This window comes from Pseudophryne corroboree, chromosome 3 (genome assembly GCF_028390025.1).
Source record: "Pseudophryne corroboree isolate aPseCor3 chromosome 3, aPseCor3.hap2, whole genome shotgun sequence".
Taxonomy (NCBI): Eukaryota; Metazoa; Chordata; class Amphibia; order Anura; family Myobatrachidae; genus Pseudophryne; species Pseudophryne corroboree.
This window is the reverse complement of record NC_086446.1, coordinates 768,754,163-768,769,200: the sequence shown is the minus strand read 5'-3', so window position 1 is coordinate 768,769,200 and position 15,038 is coordinate 768,754,163. Positions and strand designations below refer to the sequence as shown.

Here is a 15,038-nt window from a genome sequence, read left to right as displayed (position 1 = left end):
GCAGGCCTGCCACAGACGAAATATGTAGATGCCCATTCCACAAGGAAGGTGGGCTCATCCTGGGCGGCTGCCCGAGGAGTCTCGGCATTACAACTTTGCCGAGCAGCTACGTGGTCAGGGGAGAACACGTTTGTAAAATTTTACAAATTTTGATACTCTGGCTAAGGAGGACCTGGAGTTCTCTCATTCGGTGCTGCAGAGTCATCCGCACTCTCCCGCCCGTTTGGGAGCTTTGGTATAATCCCCATGGTCCTGACGGAGTCCCCAGCATCCACTAGGACGTTAGAGAAAATAAGAATTTACTTACCGATAATTCTATTTCTCGTAGTCCGTAGTGGATGCTGGGCGCCCATCCCAAGTGCGGATTGTCTGCAATGCTTGTACATAGTTATTGTTACAAAAATCGGGTTATTACTATTGTTGTGAGCCATCTTTTCGGAGGCTACTTCGTTTTGTTATCATACTGTTAACTGGGTTCAGATCACAAGTTGTACGGTGTGATTGGTGTGGCTGGTATGAGTCTTACCCGGGATTCAAGATCCTTCCTTATTGTGTATGCTCGTCCGGGCACAGTACCTAACTGAGGCTTGGAGGAGGGTCATGGGGGGAGGAGCCAGTACACACCATGTGACCTAAAAAGCTTTTTAGATGTGCCCTGTCTCCTGCGGAGCCCGCTAATCCCCATGGTCCTGACGGAGTCCCCAGCATCCACTACGGACTACGAGAAATAGAATTATCGGTAAGTAAATTCTTATTATTTATCCTCGTCTCACCAGCTCAGGGAGTGCGCTAATCTCTGTATTTATCCCTGTCTCACCAGCTCAGGGTGTGCGCTAATCTCTATTTATCCCCGTCTCACCAGCTCAGGGTGTGCGCTAATCTCTTTATTTATCACTGTCTCACCAGCGCAGGGAGTGCGCTAATCTCTGTATTTATCCTCGTCTCACCAGCTCAGGGTGTGCGCTAATCTCTGTATTTATCCCTGTCTCACCAGCTCAGGGTGTGCGCTAATCTCTTTATTTATCACTGTCTCACCAGCGCAGGGTGTGCGCTAATCTCTATTTATCCCCGTCTCACCAGCTCAGGATGTGCGCTAATCTCTGTATTTATCCCCATCACAACAGCTCAGGGAGTGCGCTAATCTCTATTTATCCTCGTCTCACCAGCTCAGGGTGTGCGCTAATCTCTATTTATCCCCGTCTCCCAAGCTCAGGGTGTGCGCTAATCTCTATTTATCCTCGTCTCACCAGCTCAGGGTGTGCGCTAATCTCTATTTATTCCCATCTCACCAGCTCAGGGTGTGCGCAAATCTCTATTTATCACTGTCTCACCAGCTCAGGGTGTGCGCTAATCTCTATTTATCCCTGTCTCACCAGCTCAGGGTGTGCGCTAATCTATGTATTTATCCCTGCCTCACCAGCTCAGGGAGTGCGCTAATCTCTATTTATCCCCGTCTAACCAGCTCAGGGCGTGCGCTAATCTCTGTATTTATCCCCATCTCACCAGCTCAGGGTGTGCGCTAATCTCTATTTATCCCCGTCTCACCAGCTCAGGGTGTGCGCTAATCTCTGTATTTATCGCTGTCTCACCAGCTCAGGGTGTGCGCTAATCTCTTTATCCCTGTCTCACCAGCTCAGGGTGTGCGCTAATCTCTGTATTTATCCCCGTCTCAACAGCTCAGGGTGTGCGCTAATCTCTTTATTTATACCCGTCTCAACAGATCAGGGTGTGCGCTAATCTCTTTATTTATACCCGTCTCAACAGCTCAGGGTGTGCGCTAATCTCTTTATCCCGGTCTCACCAGCTCAGGGTGTGTGCTAATCTCTATTTATCACTGTCTCACCAGCTCAGGGTGTGCGCTAATCTCTATTAATCCCTGTCTCACCAGCTCAGGGTGTGCGTTAATCTCTATTTATCACTGTCTCACCAGCTCAGGGTGTGCGTTAATCTCTATTTATCACTGTCTCACCAGCTCAGGGTGTGCGCTAATCTCTATGTATCCCTGTCTCACCAGCTCAGGGAGTGCGCTAATCTCTGTATTTATCCTCGTCTCACCAGCTCAGGGTGTGCGCTAATCTCTATTTATCCCGGTCTCACCAGCTCAGGGTGTGCGCTAATCTCTATTTATCCCGGTCTCACCAGCTCAGTGTGTGCGCTAATCTCTATCACTGTCTCACCAGCTCAGGGTGTGCGCTAATCTCTATTAATCCCTGTCTCACCAGCTCAGGGTGTGCGCTAATCTCTTTATTTATCCCCATCTCACCAGCTCAGGGTGTGCGCTAATCTCTTTATTTATCCCCATCTCACCAGCTCAGGGTGTGCGCTAATCTCTGTATTTATCCCCATCTCACCAGCTCAGGGTGTGCGCTAATCTCTATTTATCCCCGTCTCACCAGCTCAGGGTGTGCGCTAATCTCTTTATTTATCCTCGTCTCACCAGCTCAAGGTGTGCGCTAATCTCTGTATTTATCGCTGTCTCACCAGCTCAGGGTGTGCGCTAATCTCTTTATCCCTGTCTCACCAGCTCAGGGTGTGCGCTAATCTCTGTATTTATCCCCGTCTCACCAGCTCAGGGTGTGCGCTAATCTCTTTATTTATACCCGTCTCAACAGCTCAGGGTGTGCGCTAATCTCTTTATTTATACCCGTCTCAACAGCTCAGGGTGTGCGCTAATCTCTTTATCCCGGTCTCACCAGCTCAGGGTGTGCGCTAATCTCTATTTATCCCGGTCTCACCAGCTCAGTGTGTGCGCTAATCTCTATTTATCACTGTCTCACCAGCTCAGGGTGTGCGATAATCTCTATTAATCCCTGTCTCACCAGCTCAGGGTGTGCGCTAATCTCTATTTATTCCCATCTCACCAGCTCAGGGTGTGCGCTAATCTCTTTATTTATCCCCATCTCACCAGCTCAGTTTGTGCGTTAATCTCTTTATTTATCCCCATCTCACCAGCTCAGGGTGTGCGCTAATCTCTATTTATCCCTGTCTCACCAGATCAGGGTGTGCGCTAATCTCTTTATTTATCCCCAGCTCACCAGCTCAGGGTGTGCGCTAATCTCTGTATTTATCCGCGTCTCACCAGATCAGGGTGTGCGCTAATCTCTGTATTTATCCCCGTCTCACCAGCGCAGGGTGTGCGCTAATCTCTATTTATCCCTGTCTCACCAGCTCAGGATGTGCGCTAATCTCTGTATTTATCCCCATCTCAACAGCTCAGGGAGTGCGCTAATCTCTTTATTTATCACTGTCTCACCAGCGCAGGGTGTGCGCTAATCTCTATTTATCCCCGTCTCACCAGCTCAGGATGTGCGCTAATCTCTGTATTAATCCCTGTCTCAACAGCTCAGGGAGTGCGCTAATCTCTATTTATCACTGTCTCACCAGCTCAGGGTGTCCGCTAAACTCTATTTATCCCTGTCTCACCAGCTCAGGGTGTGCGCTAATCTCTATTTATCACTGTCTCACCAGCTCAGGGTGTGCGCTAATCTCTATTTATCCCTGTCTCACCAGCTCAGGGTGTGCGCTAATCTCTGTATTTATCCCTGTCTCACCAGCTCAGGGTGTGCGCTAATCTCTTTATTTATCACTGTCTCACCAGCGCAGGGTGTGCGCTAATCTCTATTTATCCCCGTCTCACCAGCTCAGGATGTGCGCTAATCTCTGTATTTATCCCCATCACAACAGCTCAGGGAGTGCGCTAATCTCTGTATTTATCCCCGTCTCACCAGCTCAGGGAGTGCGCTAATCTCTGTATTTATCCCCGTCTCACCAGCTCAGGGAGTGCGCTAATCTCTGTATTTATCCTCGTCTCACCAGCTCAGGGTGTGCGCTAATCTCTATTTATCCCTGTCTCGCCAGCTCAGGGTGTGCGCTAATCTCTATTTATCCTCGTCTCACCAGCTCAGGGTGTGCGCTAATCTCTTTATTTATCACTGTCTCACCAGCGCAGGGTGTGCGCTAATCTCTATTTATCCCCGTCTCACCAGCTCAGGGTGTGCGCTAATCTCTGTATTTATCCTCGTCTCACCAGCTCAGGGTGTGCGCTAATCTCTATTTATCCCGGTCTCCCCAGCTCAGGGTGTGCGCTAATCTCTATTTATCCTCGTCTCACCAGCTCAGGGTGTGCGCTAATCTCTATTTATTCCCATCTCACCAGCTCAGGGTGTGCGCTAATCTCTATTTATCCCTGTCTCACCAGCTCAGGGTGTGCGCTAATCTCTATTTATCCCTGTCTCACCAGCTCAGGGTGTGCGCTAATCTATGTATTTATCCCTGCCTCACCAGCTCAGGGAGTGCGCTAATCTCTGTATTTATCCTCGTCTCACCAGCTCAGGGTGTGTGCTAATCTCTATTTATCCCCGTCTAACCAGCTCAGGGCGTGCGCTAATCTCTTTATTTATCCTCGTCTCACCAGCTCAAGGTGTGCGCTAATCTCTGTATTTATCCCCATCTCACCAGCTCAGGGTGTGCGCTAATCTCTATTTATCCCCGTCTCATCAGCTCAGGGTGTGCGCTAATCTCTGTATTTATCGCTGTCTCACCAGCTCAGGGTGTGCGCTAATCTCTGTATCCCTGTCTCACCAGCTCAGGGTGTGCGCTAATCTCTGTATTTATCCCCGTCTCAACAGCTCAGGGTGTGCGCTAATCTCTTTATTTATACCCGTCTCAACAGATCAGGGTGTGCGCTAATCTCTTTATTTATACCCGTCTCAACAGCTCAGGGTGTGCGCTAATCTCTTTATCCCGGTCTCACCATCTTAGGGTGTGCGCTAATCTCTATTTATCACTGTCTCACCAGCTCAGGGTGTGCGCTAATCTCTATTAATCCCTGTCTCACCAGCTCAGGGTGTGCGCTAATCTCTATTTATCCCTGTCTCACCAGCTCAGGGTGTCCGCTAAACTCTATTTATCCCTGTCTCACCAGCTCAGGGTGTGCGCTAATCTCTATTTATCACTGTCTCACCAGCTCAGGGTGTGCGCTAATCTCTATTTATCCCTGTCTCACCAGCTCAGGGTGTGCGCTAATCTCTGTATTTATCCCTGTCTCACCAGCTCAGGGAGTGCGCTAATCTCTGCATTTATCCTCGTCTCACCAGCTCAGGGTGTGCGCTAATCTCTATTTATCCCCGTCTCACCAGCTCACGGTGTGCGCTAATCTCTTTATTTATCCCCATCTCACCAGCTCAAGGTGTGCGCTAATCTCTGTATTTATCCCTGTCTCACCAGCTCAGGGAGTGTGCTAATCTCTATTTATCACTGTCTCACCAGCTCAGGGTGTGCGCTAATCTCTATTTATCCCTGTCTCACCAGCTCAGGGTGTGCGCTAATCTCTATTTATCACTGTCTCACCAGCTCAGGGTGTGCGCTAATCTCTATTTATCCCTGTCTCACCAGCTCAGGGTGTGCGCTAATCTCTGTATTTATCCTCGTCTCACCAGATCAGGGTGTGCGCTAATCTCTGTATTTATCCCCGTCTCACGAGCTCAGGGTGTGCGCTAATCTCTATTTATCCCCGTCTCAACAGCTCAGGGAGTGCGCTAATCTCTGTATTTATGCTCGTCTCACCAGCTCAGGGTGTGCGCTAATCTCTATTTATCCCGGTCTCACCAGCTCAGGGTGTGCGCTAATCTCTATCACTGTCTCACCAGCTCAGGGTGTGCGCTAATCTCTATTAATCCCTGTCTCACCAGCTCAGGGTGTGCGCTAATCTCTATTTATCCCTGTCTCACCAGCTCAGGATGTGCGCTAATCTCTGTATTTATCCCCATCACAACAGCTCAGGGAGTGCGCTAATCTCTGCATTTATCCCTGTCTCACCAGCTCAGGGAGTGCGCTAATCTCTGTATTTATCCCCGTCTAACCAGCTCAGGGTGTGCGCTAATCTCTGTATTTATCCCAGTCTAACCAGCTCAGGGTGTGCGCTAATCTCTGTATTTATCCCCGTCTCACCAGCTCAGGGTGTGCGCTAATCTCTGTATTTATTCCCGTCTCGCCAGCTCAACGTGTGCGCTAATCTCTATAATTATCCCCGTCTCAACAGCTCAGGGGTCTCTGTATATATCCCTAGCCCAGCAGCTCAGGGGTCTCTGTATGTATACCTATCCCAGCAGCTCAGGGGTCACTGTATATATCCCTAGCCCAGCAGCTCAGGGGTCTCTGTATACATCCCTAACCAGGCAGCTCAGGGGTCTCTGTATACATCCCTATCCCAGCAGCTCAGGGGTCTCTGTATGTATACCTAGCCCAGCAGCTCAGGGGTCTCTGTATATAACCCTAGCCCAGCAGCTCAGGGGTCTCTGTATATATCCCTAGCCCAGCAGCTCAGGGGTCTCTGTATATATCCCTAGCCCAGCAGCTCAGGGGTCTCTGTATATATCCCTAGCCCAGCAGCTCAGGGGTCTCTGTATATATCCCTAGCCCAGCAGCTCAGGGGTCTCTGTATATATCCCTAGCCCAGCAGCTCAGGGGTCTCTGTATATATCCCTAGCCCAGCAGCTCAGGGGTCTCTGTATATATCCCTAGCCCAGCAGCTCAGGGGTCTCTGTATATATCCCTAGCCCAGCAGCTCAGGGGTCTCTGTATATATCCCTAGCCCAGCAGCTCAGGGGTCTCTGTATATATCCCTAGCCCAGCAGCTCAGGGGTCTCTGTATATATCCCTAGCCCAGCAGCTCAGGGGTCTCTGTATATATCCCTAGCCCAGCAGCTCAGGGGTCTCTGTATATATCCCTAGCCCAGCAGCTCAGGGGTCTCTGTATATATCCCTAGCCCAGCAGCTCAGGGGTCTCTGTATATATCCCTAGCCCAGCAGCTCAGGGGTCTCTGTATATATCCCTAGCCCAGCAGCTCAGGGGTCTCTGTATATATCCCTAGCCCAGCAGCTCAGGGGTCTCTGTATATATCCCTAGCCCAGCAGCTCAGGGGTCTCTGTATATATCCCTAGCCCAGCAGCTCAGGGGTCTCTGTATATATCCCTAGCCCAGCAGCTCAGGGGTCTCTGTATATATCCCTAGCCCAGCAGCTCAGGGGTCTCTGTATATATCCCTAGCCCAGCAGCTCAGGGGTCTCTGTATATATCCCTAGCCCAGCAGCTCAGGGGTCTCTGTATATATCCCTAGCCCAGCAGCTCAGGGGTCTCTGTATATATCCCTAGCCCAGCAGCTCAGGGGTCTCTGTATATATCCCTAGCCCAGCAGCTCAGGGGTCTCTGTATATATCCCTAGCCCAGCAGCTCAGGGGTCTCTGTATATATCCCTAGCCCAGCAGCTCAGGGGTCTCTGTATATATACCTATCCCAGCAGCTCAGGGGTCTCTGTATATATCCCAGCAGCTCAGGGGTCTCTGTATATATCCCTATCCCAGCAGCTCAGGGGTCTCTGTATATATCCCTAGCCCAGCAGCTCAGGGGTCTCTGTATATATATCCCTAGCCCAGCAGCTCAGGGGTCTCTGTATATATATCCCTAGCCCAGCAGCTCAGGGGTCTCTGTATATATATCCCTAGCCCAGCAGCTCAGGGGTCTCTGTATATATATCCCTAGCCCAGCAGCTCAGGGGTCTCTGTATATATATCCCTAGCCCAGCAGCTCAGGGGTCTCTGTATATATCCCTAGCCCAGCAGCTCAGGGGTCTCTGTATATATCCCTAGCCCAGCAGCTCAGGGGTCTCTGTATATATCCCTAGCCCAGCAGCTCAGGGGTCTCTGTATATATCCCTAGCCCAGCAGCTCAGGGGTCTCTGTATATATCCCTAGCCCAGCAGCTCAGGGGTCTCTGTATATATCCCTAGCCCAGCAGCTCAGGGGTCTCTGTATATATCCCTAGCCCAGCAGCTCAGGGGTCTCTGTATATATGCCTAGCCCAGCAGCTCAGGGGTCTCTGTATATATGCCTATCCCAGCAGCTCAGGGGTCTCTGTATATATCCCTAGCCCAGCAGCTCAGGGGTCTCTGTATATATCCCTAGCCCAGCAGCTCAGGGGTCTCTGTATATATGCCTAGCCCAGCAGCTCAGGGGTCTCTGTATATATATCCCTAGCCCAGCAGCTCAGGGGTCTCTGTATATATCTCTAGCCCACCAGCTCAGGGGTCTCTGTATATATCCCTAGCCCAGCAGCTCAGGGGTCTCTGTATACATCCCTATCCCACCGGCTCAGGGGTCTCTGTATATATATCCCTAGCCCAGCAGCTCAGGGGTCTCTGTATATATCCCTAGCCCAGCAGCTCAGGGGTCTCTGTATATATCCCAGCAGCTCAGGGGTCTCTGTATATATCCCTAGCCCAGCAGCTCAGGGGTCTCTGTATATATCCCTAGCCCAGCAGCTCAGGGGTCTCTGTATATATCCCTAGCCCAGCAGCTCAGGGGTCTCTGTATATATCCCAGCAGCTCAGGGGTCTCTGTATATATATCCCTAGCCCAGCAGCTCAGGGGTCTCTGTATATATCCCTATCCCAGCGGCTCAGGGGTCTCTGTATATATATCCCTAGCCCAGCGGCTCAGGGGTCTCTGTATATATATCCCTAGCCCAGCGGCTCAGGGGTCTCTGTATATATATCCCTAGCCCAGCGGCTCAGGGGTCTCTGTATATATATCCCTAGCCCAGCGGCTCAGGGGTCTCTGTATATATATCCCTAGCCCAGCGGCTCAGGGGTCTCTGTATATATCCCTAGCCCAGCGGCTCAGGGGTCTCTGTATATATCCCTAGCCCAGCGGCTCAGGGGTCTCTGTATATATCCCTAGCCCAGCGGCTCAGGGGTCTCTGTATATATCCCTAGCCCAGCGGCTCAGGGGTCTCTGTATATATCCCTAGCCCAGCGGCTCAGGGGTCTCTGTATATATCCCTAGCCCAGCGGCTCAGGGGTCTCTGTATATATCCCTAGCCCAGCGGCTCAGGGGTCTCTGTATATATCCCTAGCCCAGCGGCTCAGGGGTCTCTGTATATATCCCTAGCCCAGCGGCTCAGGGGTCTCTGTATATATCCCTAGCCCAGCGGCTCAGGGGTCTCTGTATATATCCCTAGCCCAGCAGCTCAGGGGTCTCTGTATATATCCCTAGCCCAGCAGCTCAGGGGTCTCTGTATATATCCCTAGCCCAGCAGCTCAGGGGTCTCTGTATATATCCCTAGCCCAGCAGCTCAGGGGTCTCTGTATATATCCCTAGCCCAGCAGCTCAGGGGTCTCTGTATATATCCCTAGCCCAGCAGCTCAGGGGTCTCTGTATATATCCCTAGCCCAGCAGCTCAGGGGTCTCTGTATATATCCCTAGCCCAGCAGCTCAGGGGTCTCTGTATATATCCCTAGCCCAGCAGCTCAGGGGTCTCTGTATATATCCCTAGCCCAGCAGCTCAGGGGTCTCTGTATATATCCCTAGCCCAGCAGCTCAGGGGTCTCTGTATATATCCCTAGCCCAGCAGCTCAGGGGTCTCTGTATATATCCCTAGCCCAGCAGCTCAGGGGTCTCTGTATATATCCCTAGCCCAGCAGCTCAGGGGTCTCTGTATATATCCCTAGCCCAGCAGCTCAGGGGTCTCTGTATATATCCCTAGCCCAGCAGCTCAGGGGTCTCTGTATATATCCCTAGCCCAGCAGCTATGGGGTCTCTGTATATATCCCTAGCCCAGCAGCTATGGGGTCTCTGTATATATCCCTAGCCCAGCAGCTATGGGGTCTCTGTATATATCCCTAGCCCAGCAGCTATGGGGTCTCTGTATATATCGCTAGACCAGCAGCTATGGGGTCTCTGTATATATCCCTAGCCCAGCAGCTCAGGGGTCTCTGTATATATATCCCTAGCCCAGCAGCTCAGGGGTCTCTGTATATATATCCCTAGCCCAGCAGCTCAGGGGTCTCTGTATATATCCCTAGCCCAGCAGCTATGGGGTCTCTGTATATATAGCTAGCCCAGCAGCTATGGGGTCTCTGTATATATCCCTAGCCCAGCAGCTCAGGGGTCTCTGTATATATATCCCTAGCCCAGCAGCTCAGGGGTCTCTGTATATATATCCCTAGCCCAGCAGCTCAGGGGTCTCTGTATATATATCCCTAGCCCAGCAGCTCAGGGGTCTCTGTATATATATCCCTAGCCCAGCAGCTCAGGGGTCTCTGTATATATATCCCTAGCCCAGCAGCTCAGGGGTCTCTGTATATATATCCCTAGCCCAGCAGCTCAGGGGTCTCTGTATATATATCCCTAGCCCAGCAGCTCAGGGGTCTCTGTATATATATCCCTAGCCCAGCAGCTCAGGGGTCTCTGTATATATATCCCTAGCCCAGCAGCTCAGGGGTCTCTGTATATATATCCCTAGCCCAGCAGCTCAGGGGTCTCTGTATATATATCCCTAGCCCAGCAGCTCAGGGGTCTCTGTATATATATCCCTAGCCCAGCAGCTCAGGGGTCTCTGTATATATATCCCTAGCCCAGCAGCTCAGGGGTCTCTGTATATATATCCCTAGCCCAGCAGCTCAGGGGTCTCTGTATATATATCCCTAGCCCAGCAGCTCAGGGGTCTCTGTATATATATCCCTAGCCCAGCAGCTCAGGGGTCTCTGTATATATATCCCTAGCCCAGCAGCTCAGGGGTCTCTGTATATATATCCCTAGCCCAGCAGCTCAGGGGTCTCTGTATATATATCCCTAGCCCAGCAGCTCAGGGGTCTCTGTATATATATCCCTAGCCCAGCAGCTCAGGGGTCTCTGTATATATATCCCTAGCCCAGCAGCTCAGGGGTCTCTGTATATATATCCCTAGCCCAGCAGCTCAGGGGTCTCTGTATATATATCCCTAGCCCAGCAGCTCAGGGGTCTCTGTATATATATCCCTAGCCCAGCAGCTCAGGGGTCTCTGTATATATATCCCTAGCCCAGCAGCTCAGGGGTCTCTGTATATATATCCCTAGCCCAGCAGCTCAGGGGTCTCTGTATATATATCCCTAGCCCAGCAGCTCAGGGGTCTCTGTATATATATCCCTAGCCCAGCAGCTCAGGGGTCTCTGTATATATATCCCTAGCCCAGCAGCTCAGGGGTCTCTGTATATATATCCCTAGCCCAGCAGCTCAGGGGTCTCTGTATATATATCCCTAGCCCAGCAGCTCAGGGGTCTCTGTATATATATCCCTAGCCCAGCAGCTCAGGGGTCTCTGTATATATATCCCTAGCCCAGCAGCTCAGGGGTCTCTGTATATATATCCCTAGCCCAGCAGCTCAGGGGTCTCTGTATATATATCCCTAGCCCAGCAGCTCAGGGGTCTCTGTATATATATCCCTAGCCCAGCAGCTCAGGGGTCTCTGTATATATATCCCTAGCCCAGCAGCTCAGGGGTCTCTGTATATATATCCCTAGCCCAGCAGCTCAGGGGTCTCTGTATATATATCCCTAGCCCAGCAGCTCAGGGGTCTCTGTATATATATCCCTAGCCCAGCAGCTCAGGGGTCTCTGTATATATATCCCTAGCCCAGCAGCTCAGGGGTCTCTGTATATATATCCCTAGCCCAGCAGCTCAGGGGTCTCTGTATATATATCCCTAGCCCAGCAGCTCAGGGGTCTCTGTATATATATCCCTAGCCCAGCAGCTCAGGGGTCTCTGTATATATATCCCTAGCCCAGCAGCTCAGGGGTCTCTGTATATATATCCCTAGCCCAGCAGCTCAGGGGTCTCTGTATATATATCCCTAGCCCAGCAGCTCAGGGGTCTCTGTATATATATCCCTAGCCCAGCAGCTCAGGGGTCTCTGTATATATATCCCTAGCCCAGCAGCTCAGGGGTCTCTGTATATATATCCCTAGCCCAGCAGCTCAGGGGTCTCTGTATATATATCCCTAGCCCAGCAGCTCAGGGGTCTCTGTATATATATCCCTAGCCCAGCAGCTCAGGGGTCTCTGTATATATATCCCTAGCCCAGCAGCTCAGGGGTCTCTGTATATATATCCCTAGCCCAGCAGCTCAGGGGTCTCTGTATATATATCCCTAGCCCAGCAGCTCAGGGGTCTCTGTATATATATCCCTAGCCCAGCAGCTCAGGGGTCTCTGTATATATATCCCTAGCCCAGCAGCTCAGGGGTCTCTGTATATATATCCCTAGCCCAGCAGCTCAGGGGTCTCTGTATATATATCCCTAGCCCAGCAGCTCAGGGGTCTCTGTATATATATCCCTAGCCCAGCAGCTCAGGGGTCTCTGTATATATATCCCTAGCCCAGCAGCTCAGGGGTCTCTGTATATATATCCCTAGCCCAGCAGCTCAGGGGTCTCTGTATATATATCCCTAGCCCAGCAGCTCAGGGGTCTCTGTATATATATCCCTAGCCCAGCAGCTCAGGGGTCTCTGTATATATATCCCTAGCCCAGCAGCTCAGGGGTCTCTGTATATATATCCCTAGCCCAGCAGCTCAGGGGTCTCTGTATATATATCCCTAGCCCAGCAGCTCAGGGGTCTCTGTATATATATCCCTAGCCCAGCAGCTCAGGGGTCTCTGTATATATATCCCTAGCCCAGCAGCTCAGGGGTCTCTGTATATATATCCCTAGCCCAGCAGCTCAGGGGTCTCTGTATATATATCCCTAGCCCAGCAGCTCAGGGGTCTCTGTATATATATCCCTAGCCCAGCAGCTCAGGGGTCTCTGTATATATATCCCTAGCCCAGCAGCTCAGGGGTCTCTGTATATATATCCCTAGCCCAGCAGCTCAGGGGTCTCTGTATATATCCCTAGCCCAGCAGCTCAGGGGTCTCTGTATATATCCCTAGCCCAGCAGCTCAGGGGTCTCTGTATATATCCCTAGCCCAGCAGCTCAGGGGTCTCTGTATATATCCCTAGCCCAGCAGCTCAGGGGTCTCTGTATATATCCCTAGCCCAGCAGCTCAGGGGTCTCTGTATATATCCCTAGCCCAGCAGCTCAGGGGTCTCCGTATATATCCCTAGCCCAGCAGCTCAGGGGTCTCCGTATATATCCCTAGCCCAGCAGCTCAGGGGTCTCCGTATATATCCCTAGCCCAGCAGCTCAGGGGTCTCTGTATATATCCCTAGCCCAGCAGCTCAGGGGTCTCTGTATATATCCCTAGCCCAGCAGCTCAGGGGTCTCTGTATATATCCCTAGCCCAGCAGCTCAGGGGTCTCTGTATATATCCCTAGCCCAGCAGCTCAGGGGTCTCTGTATAAATCCCTATCCCAACAGCTCAGGGGTCTCTGTATATATCTCTATCCCAGCAGCTCAGGGGTCTCTGTATATATCCCTATCCCAGCAGCTCAGGGGTCTCTGTATATATCCCTATCCCAGCAGCTCAGGGGTCTCTGTATATATCCCTATCCCAGCAGCTCAGGGGTCTCTGTATATATGCCTATCCCAGCAACTCAGGGGTCTCTGTATATATGCCTATCCCAGCAGCTCAGGGGTCTCTGTATATATCCCTATCCCAGCAGCTCAGGGGTCTCTGTATATATCCCTATCCCAGCAGCTCAGGGGTCTCTGTATATATCCCTATCCCAGCAGCTCAGGGGTCTCTGTATATATGCCTATCCCTAGCCCAGCAGCTCAGGGGTCTCTGTATATATCCCTATCCCAGCAGCTCAGGGGTCTCTGTATATATGCCTATCCCAGCAGCTCAGGGGTCTCTGTATATATCCCTATCCCAGCAGCTCAGGGGTCTCTGTATATATCCCTATCCCAGCAGCTCAGGGGTCTCTGTATATATCTCTATCCCAGCAGCTCAGGGGTCTCTGTATATATGCCTATCCCTAGCCCACCAGCTCAGGGGCCTCTGTATATATCCCTATCCCAGCAGCTCAGGGGTCTCTGTATATATCCCTATCCCAGCAGCTCAGGGGTCTCTGTATATATCCCTATCCCAGCAGCTCAGGGGTCTCTGTATATATCCCTATCCCAGCAGCTCAGGGGTCTCTGTATATATCCCTATCCCAGCAACTCAGGGGTCTCTGTATATATCCCTATCCCAGCAACTCAGGGGTCTCTGTATATATCCCTATCCCAGCAGCTCAGGGGTCTCTGTATATATCCCTATCCCAGCAGCTCAGGGGTCTCTGTATATATCCCTATCCCAGCAGCTCAGGGGTCTCTGTATATATCCCTATCCCAGCAGCTCAGGGGTCTCTGTATATATCCCTATCCCAGCAGCTCAGGGGTCTCTGTATATATCCCTATCCCAGCAGCTCAGGGGTCTCTGTATATATCCCTATCCCAGCAGCTCAGGGGTCTCTGTATATATCCCTATCCCAGCAGCTCAGGGGTCTCTGTATATATCCCTATCCCAGCAGCTCAGGGGTCTCTGTATATATCCCTATCCCAGCAGCTCAGGGGCCTCTGTATATATCCCTATCCCAGCAGCTCAGGGGTCTCTGTATATATGCCTATCCCTAGCCCAGCAGCTCAGGGGTCTCTGTATATATCCCTATCCCAGCAGCTCAGGGGCCTCTGTATATATCCCTATCCCAGCAGCTCAGGGGCCTCTGTATATATCCCTATCCCAGCAGCTCAGGGGTCTCTGTATATATGCCTATCCCTAGCCCAGCAGCTCAGGGGTCTCTGTATATATCCCTAGCCCAGCAGCTCAGGGGTCTCTGTATATATCCCTATCCCAGCAGCTCAGGGGTCTCTGTATATATCCCTATCCCAGCAGCTCAGGGGTCTCTGTATATATGCCTATCCCTAGCCCACCAGCTCAGGGGTCTCTGTATATATGCCTATCCCTAGCCCACCAGCTCAGGGGTCTCTGTATATATCCCTATCCCAGCAGCTCAGGGGCCTATGTATATATCCCTATCCCAGCAGCTCAGGGGTCTCTGTATATATCCCTATCCCAGCAGCTCAGGGGTCTCTGTATATATGCCTATCCCTAGCCCACCAGCTCAGGGGTCTCTGTATATATCCCTATCCCAGCAGCTCAGGGGTCTCTGTATATATCCCTAGCCCAGCAGCTCAGGGGTCTCTGTATATATCCCTAGCCCAGCAGCTCAGGGGTCTCTGTATATATCCCTAGCCCAGCAGCTCAGGGGTCTCTGTATATATCCCTAGCCCAGCAGCTCAGGGGTCT

At 51.4% G+C, this 15,038-nt stretch overlaps 1 protein-coding gene across 6 annotated transcripts in view; it reads right to left on the bottom strand.

The window, feature by feature from the left end:
- Positions 1 to 15,038, bottom strand: part of USP5 (ubiquitin specific peptidase 5) — a 73,671-nt gene that overhangs the window by 52,734 nt on the left and 5,899 nt on the right. The gene's annotated exons all lie outside the window — the stretch shown is intronic.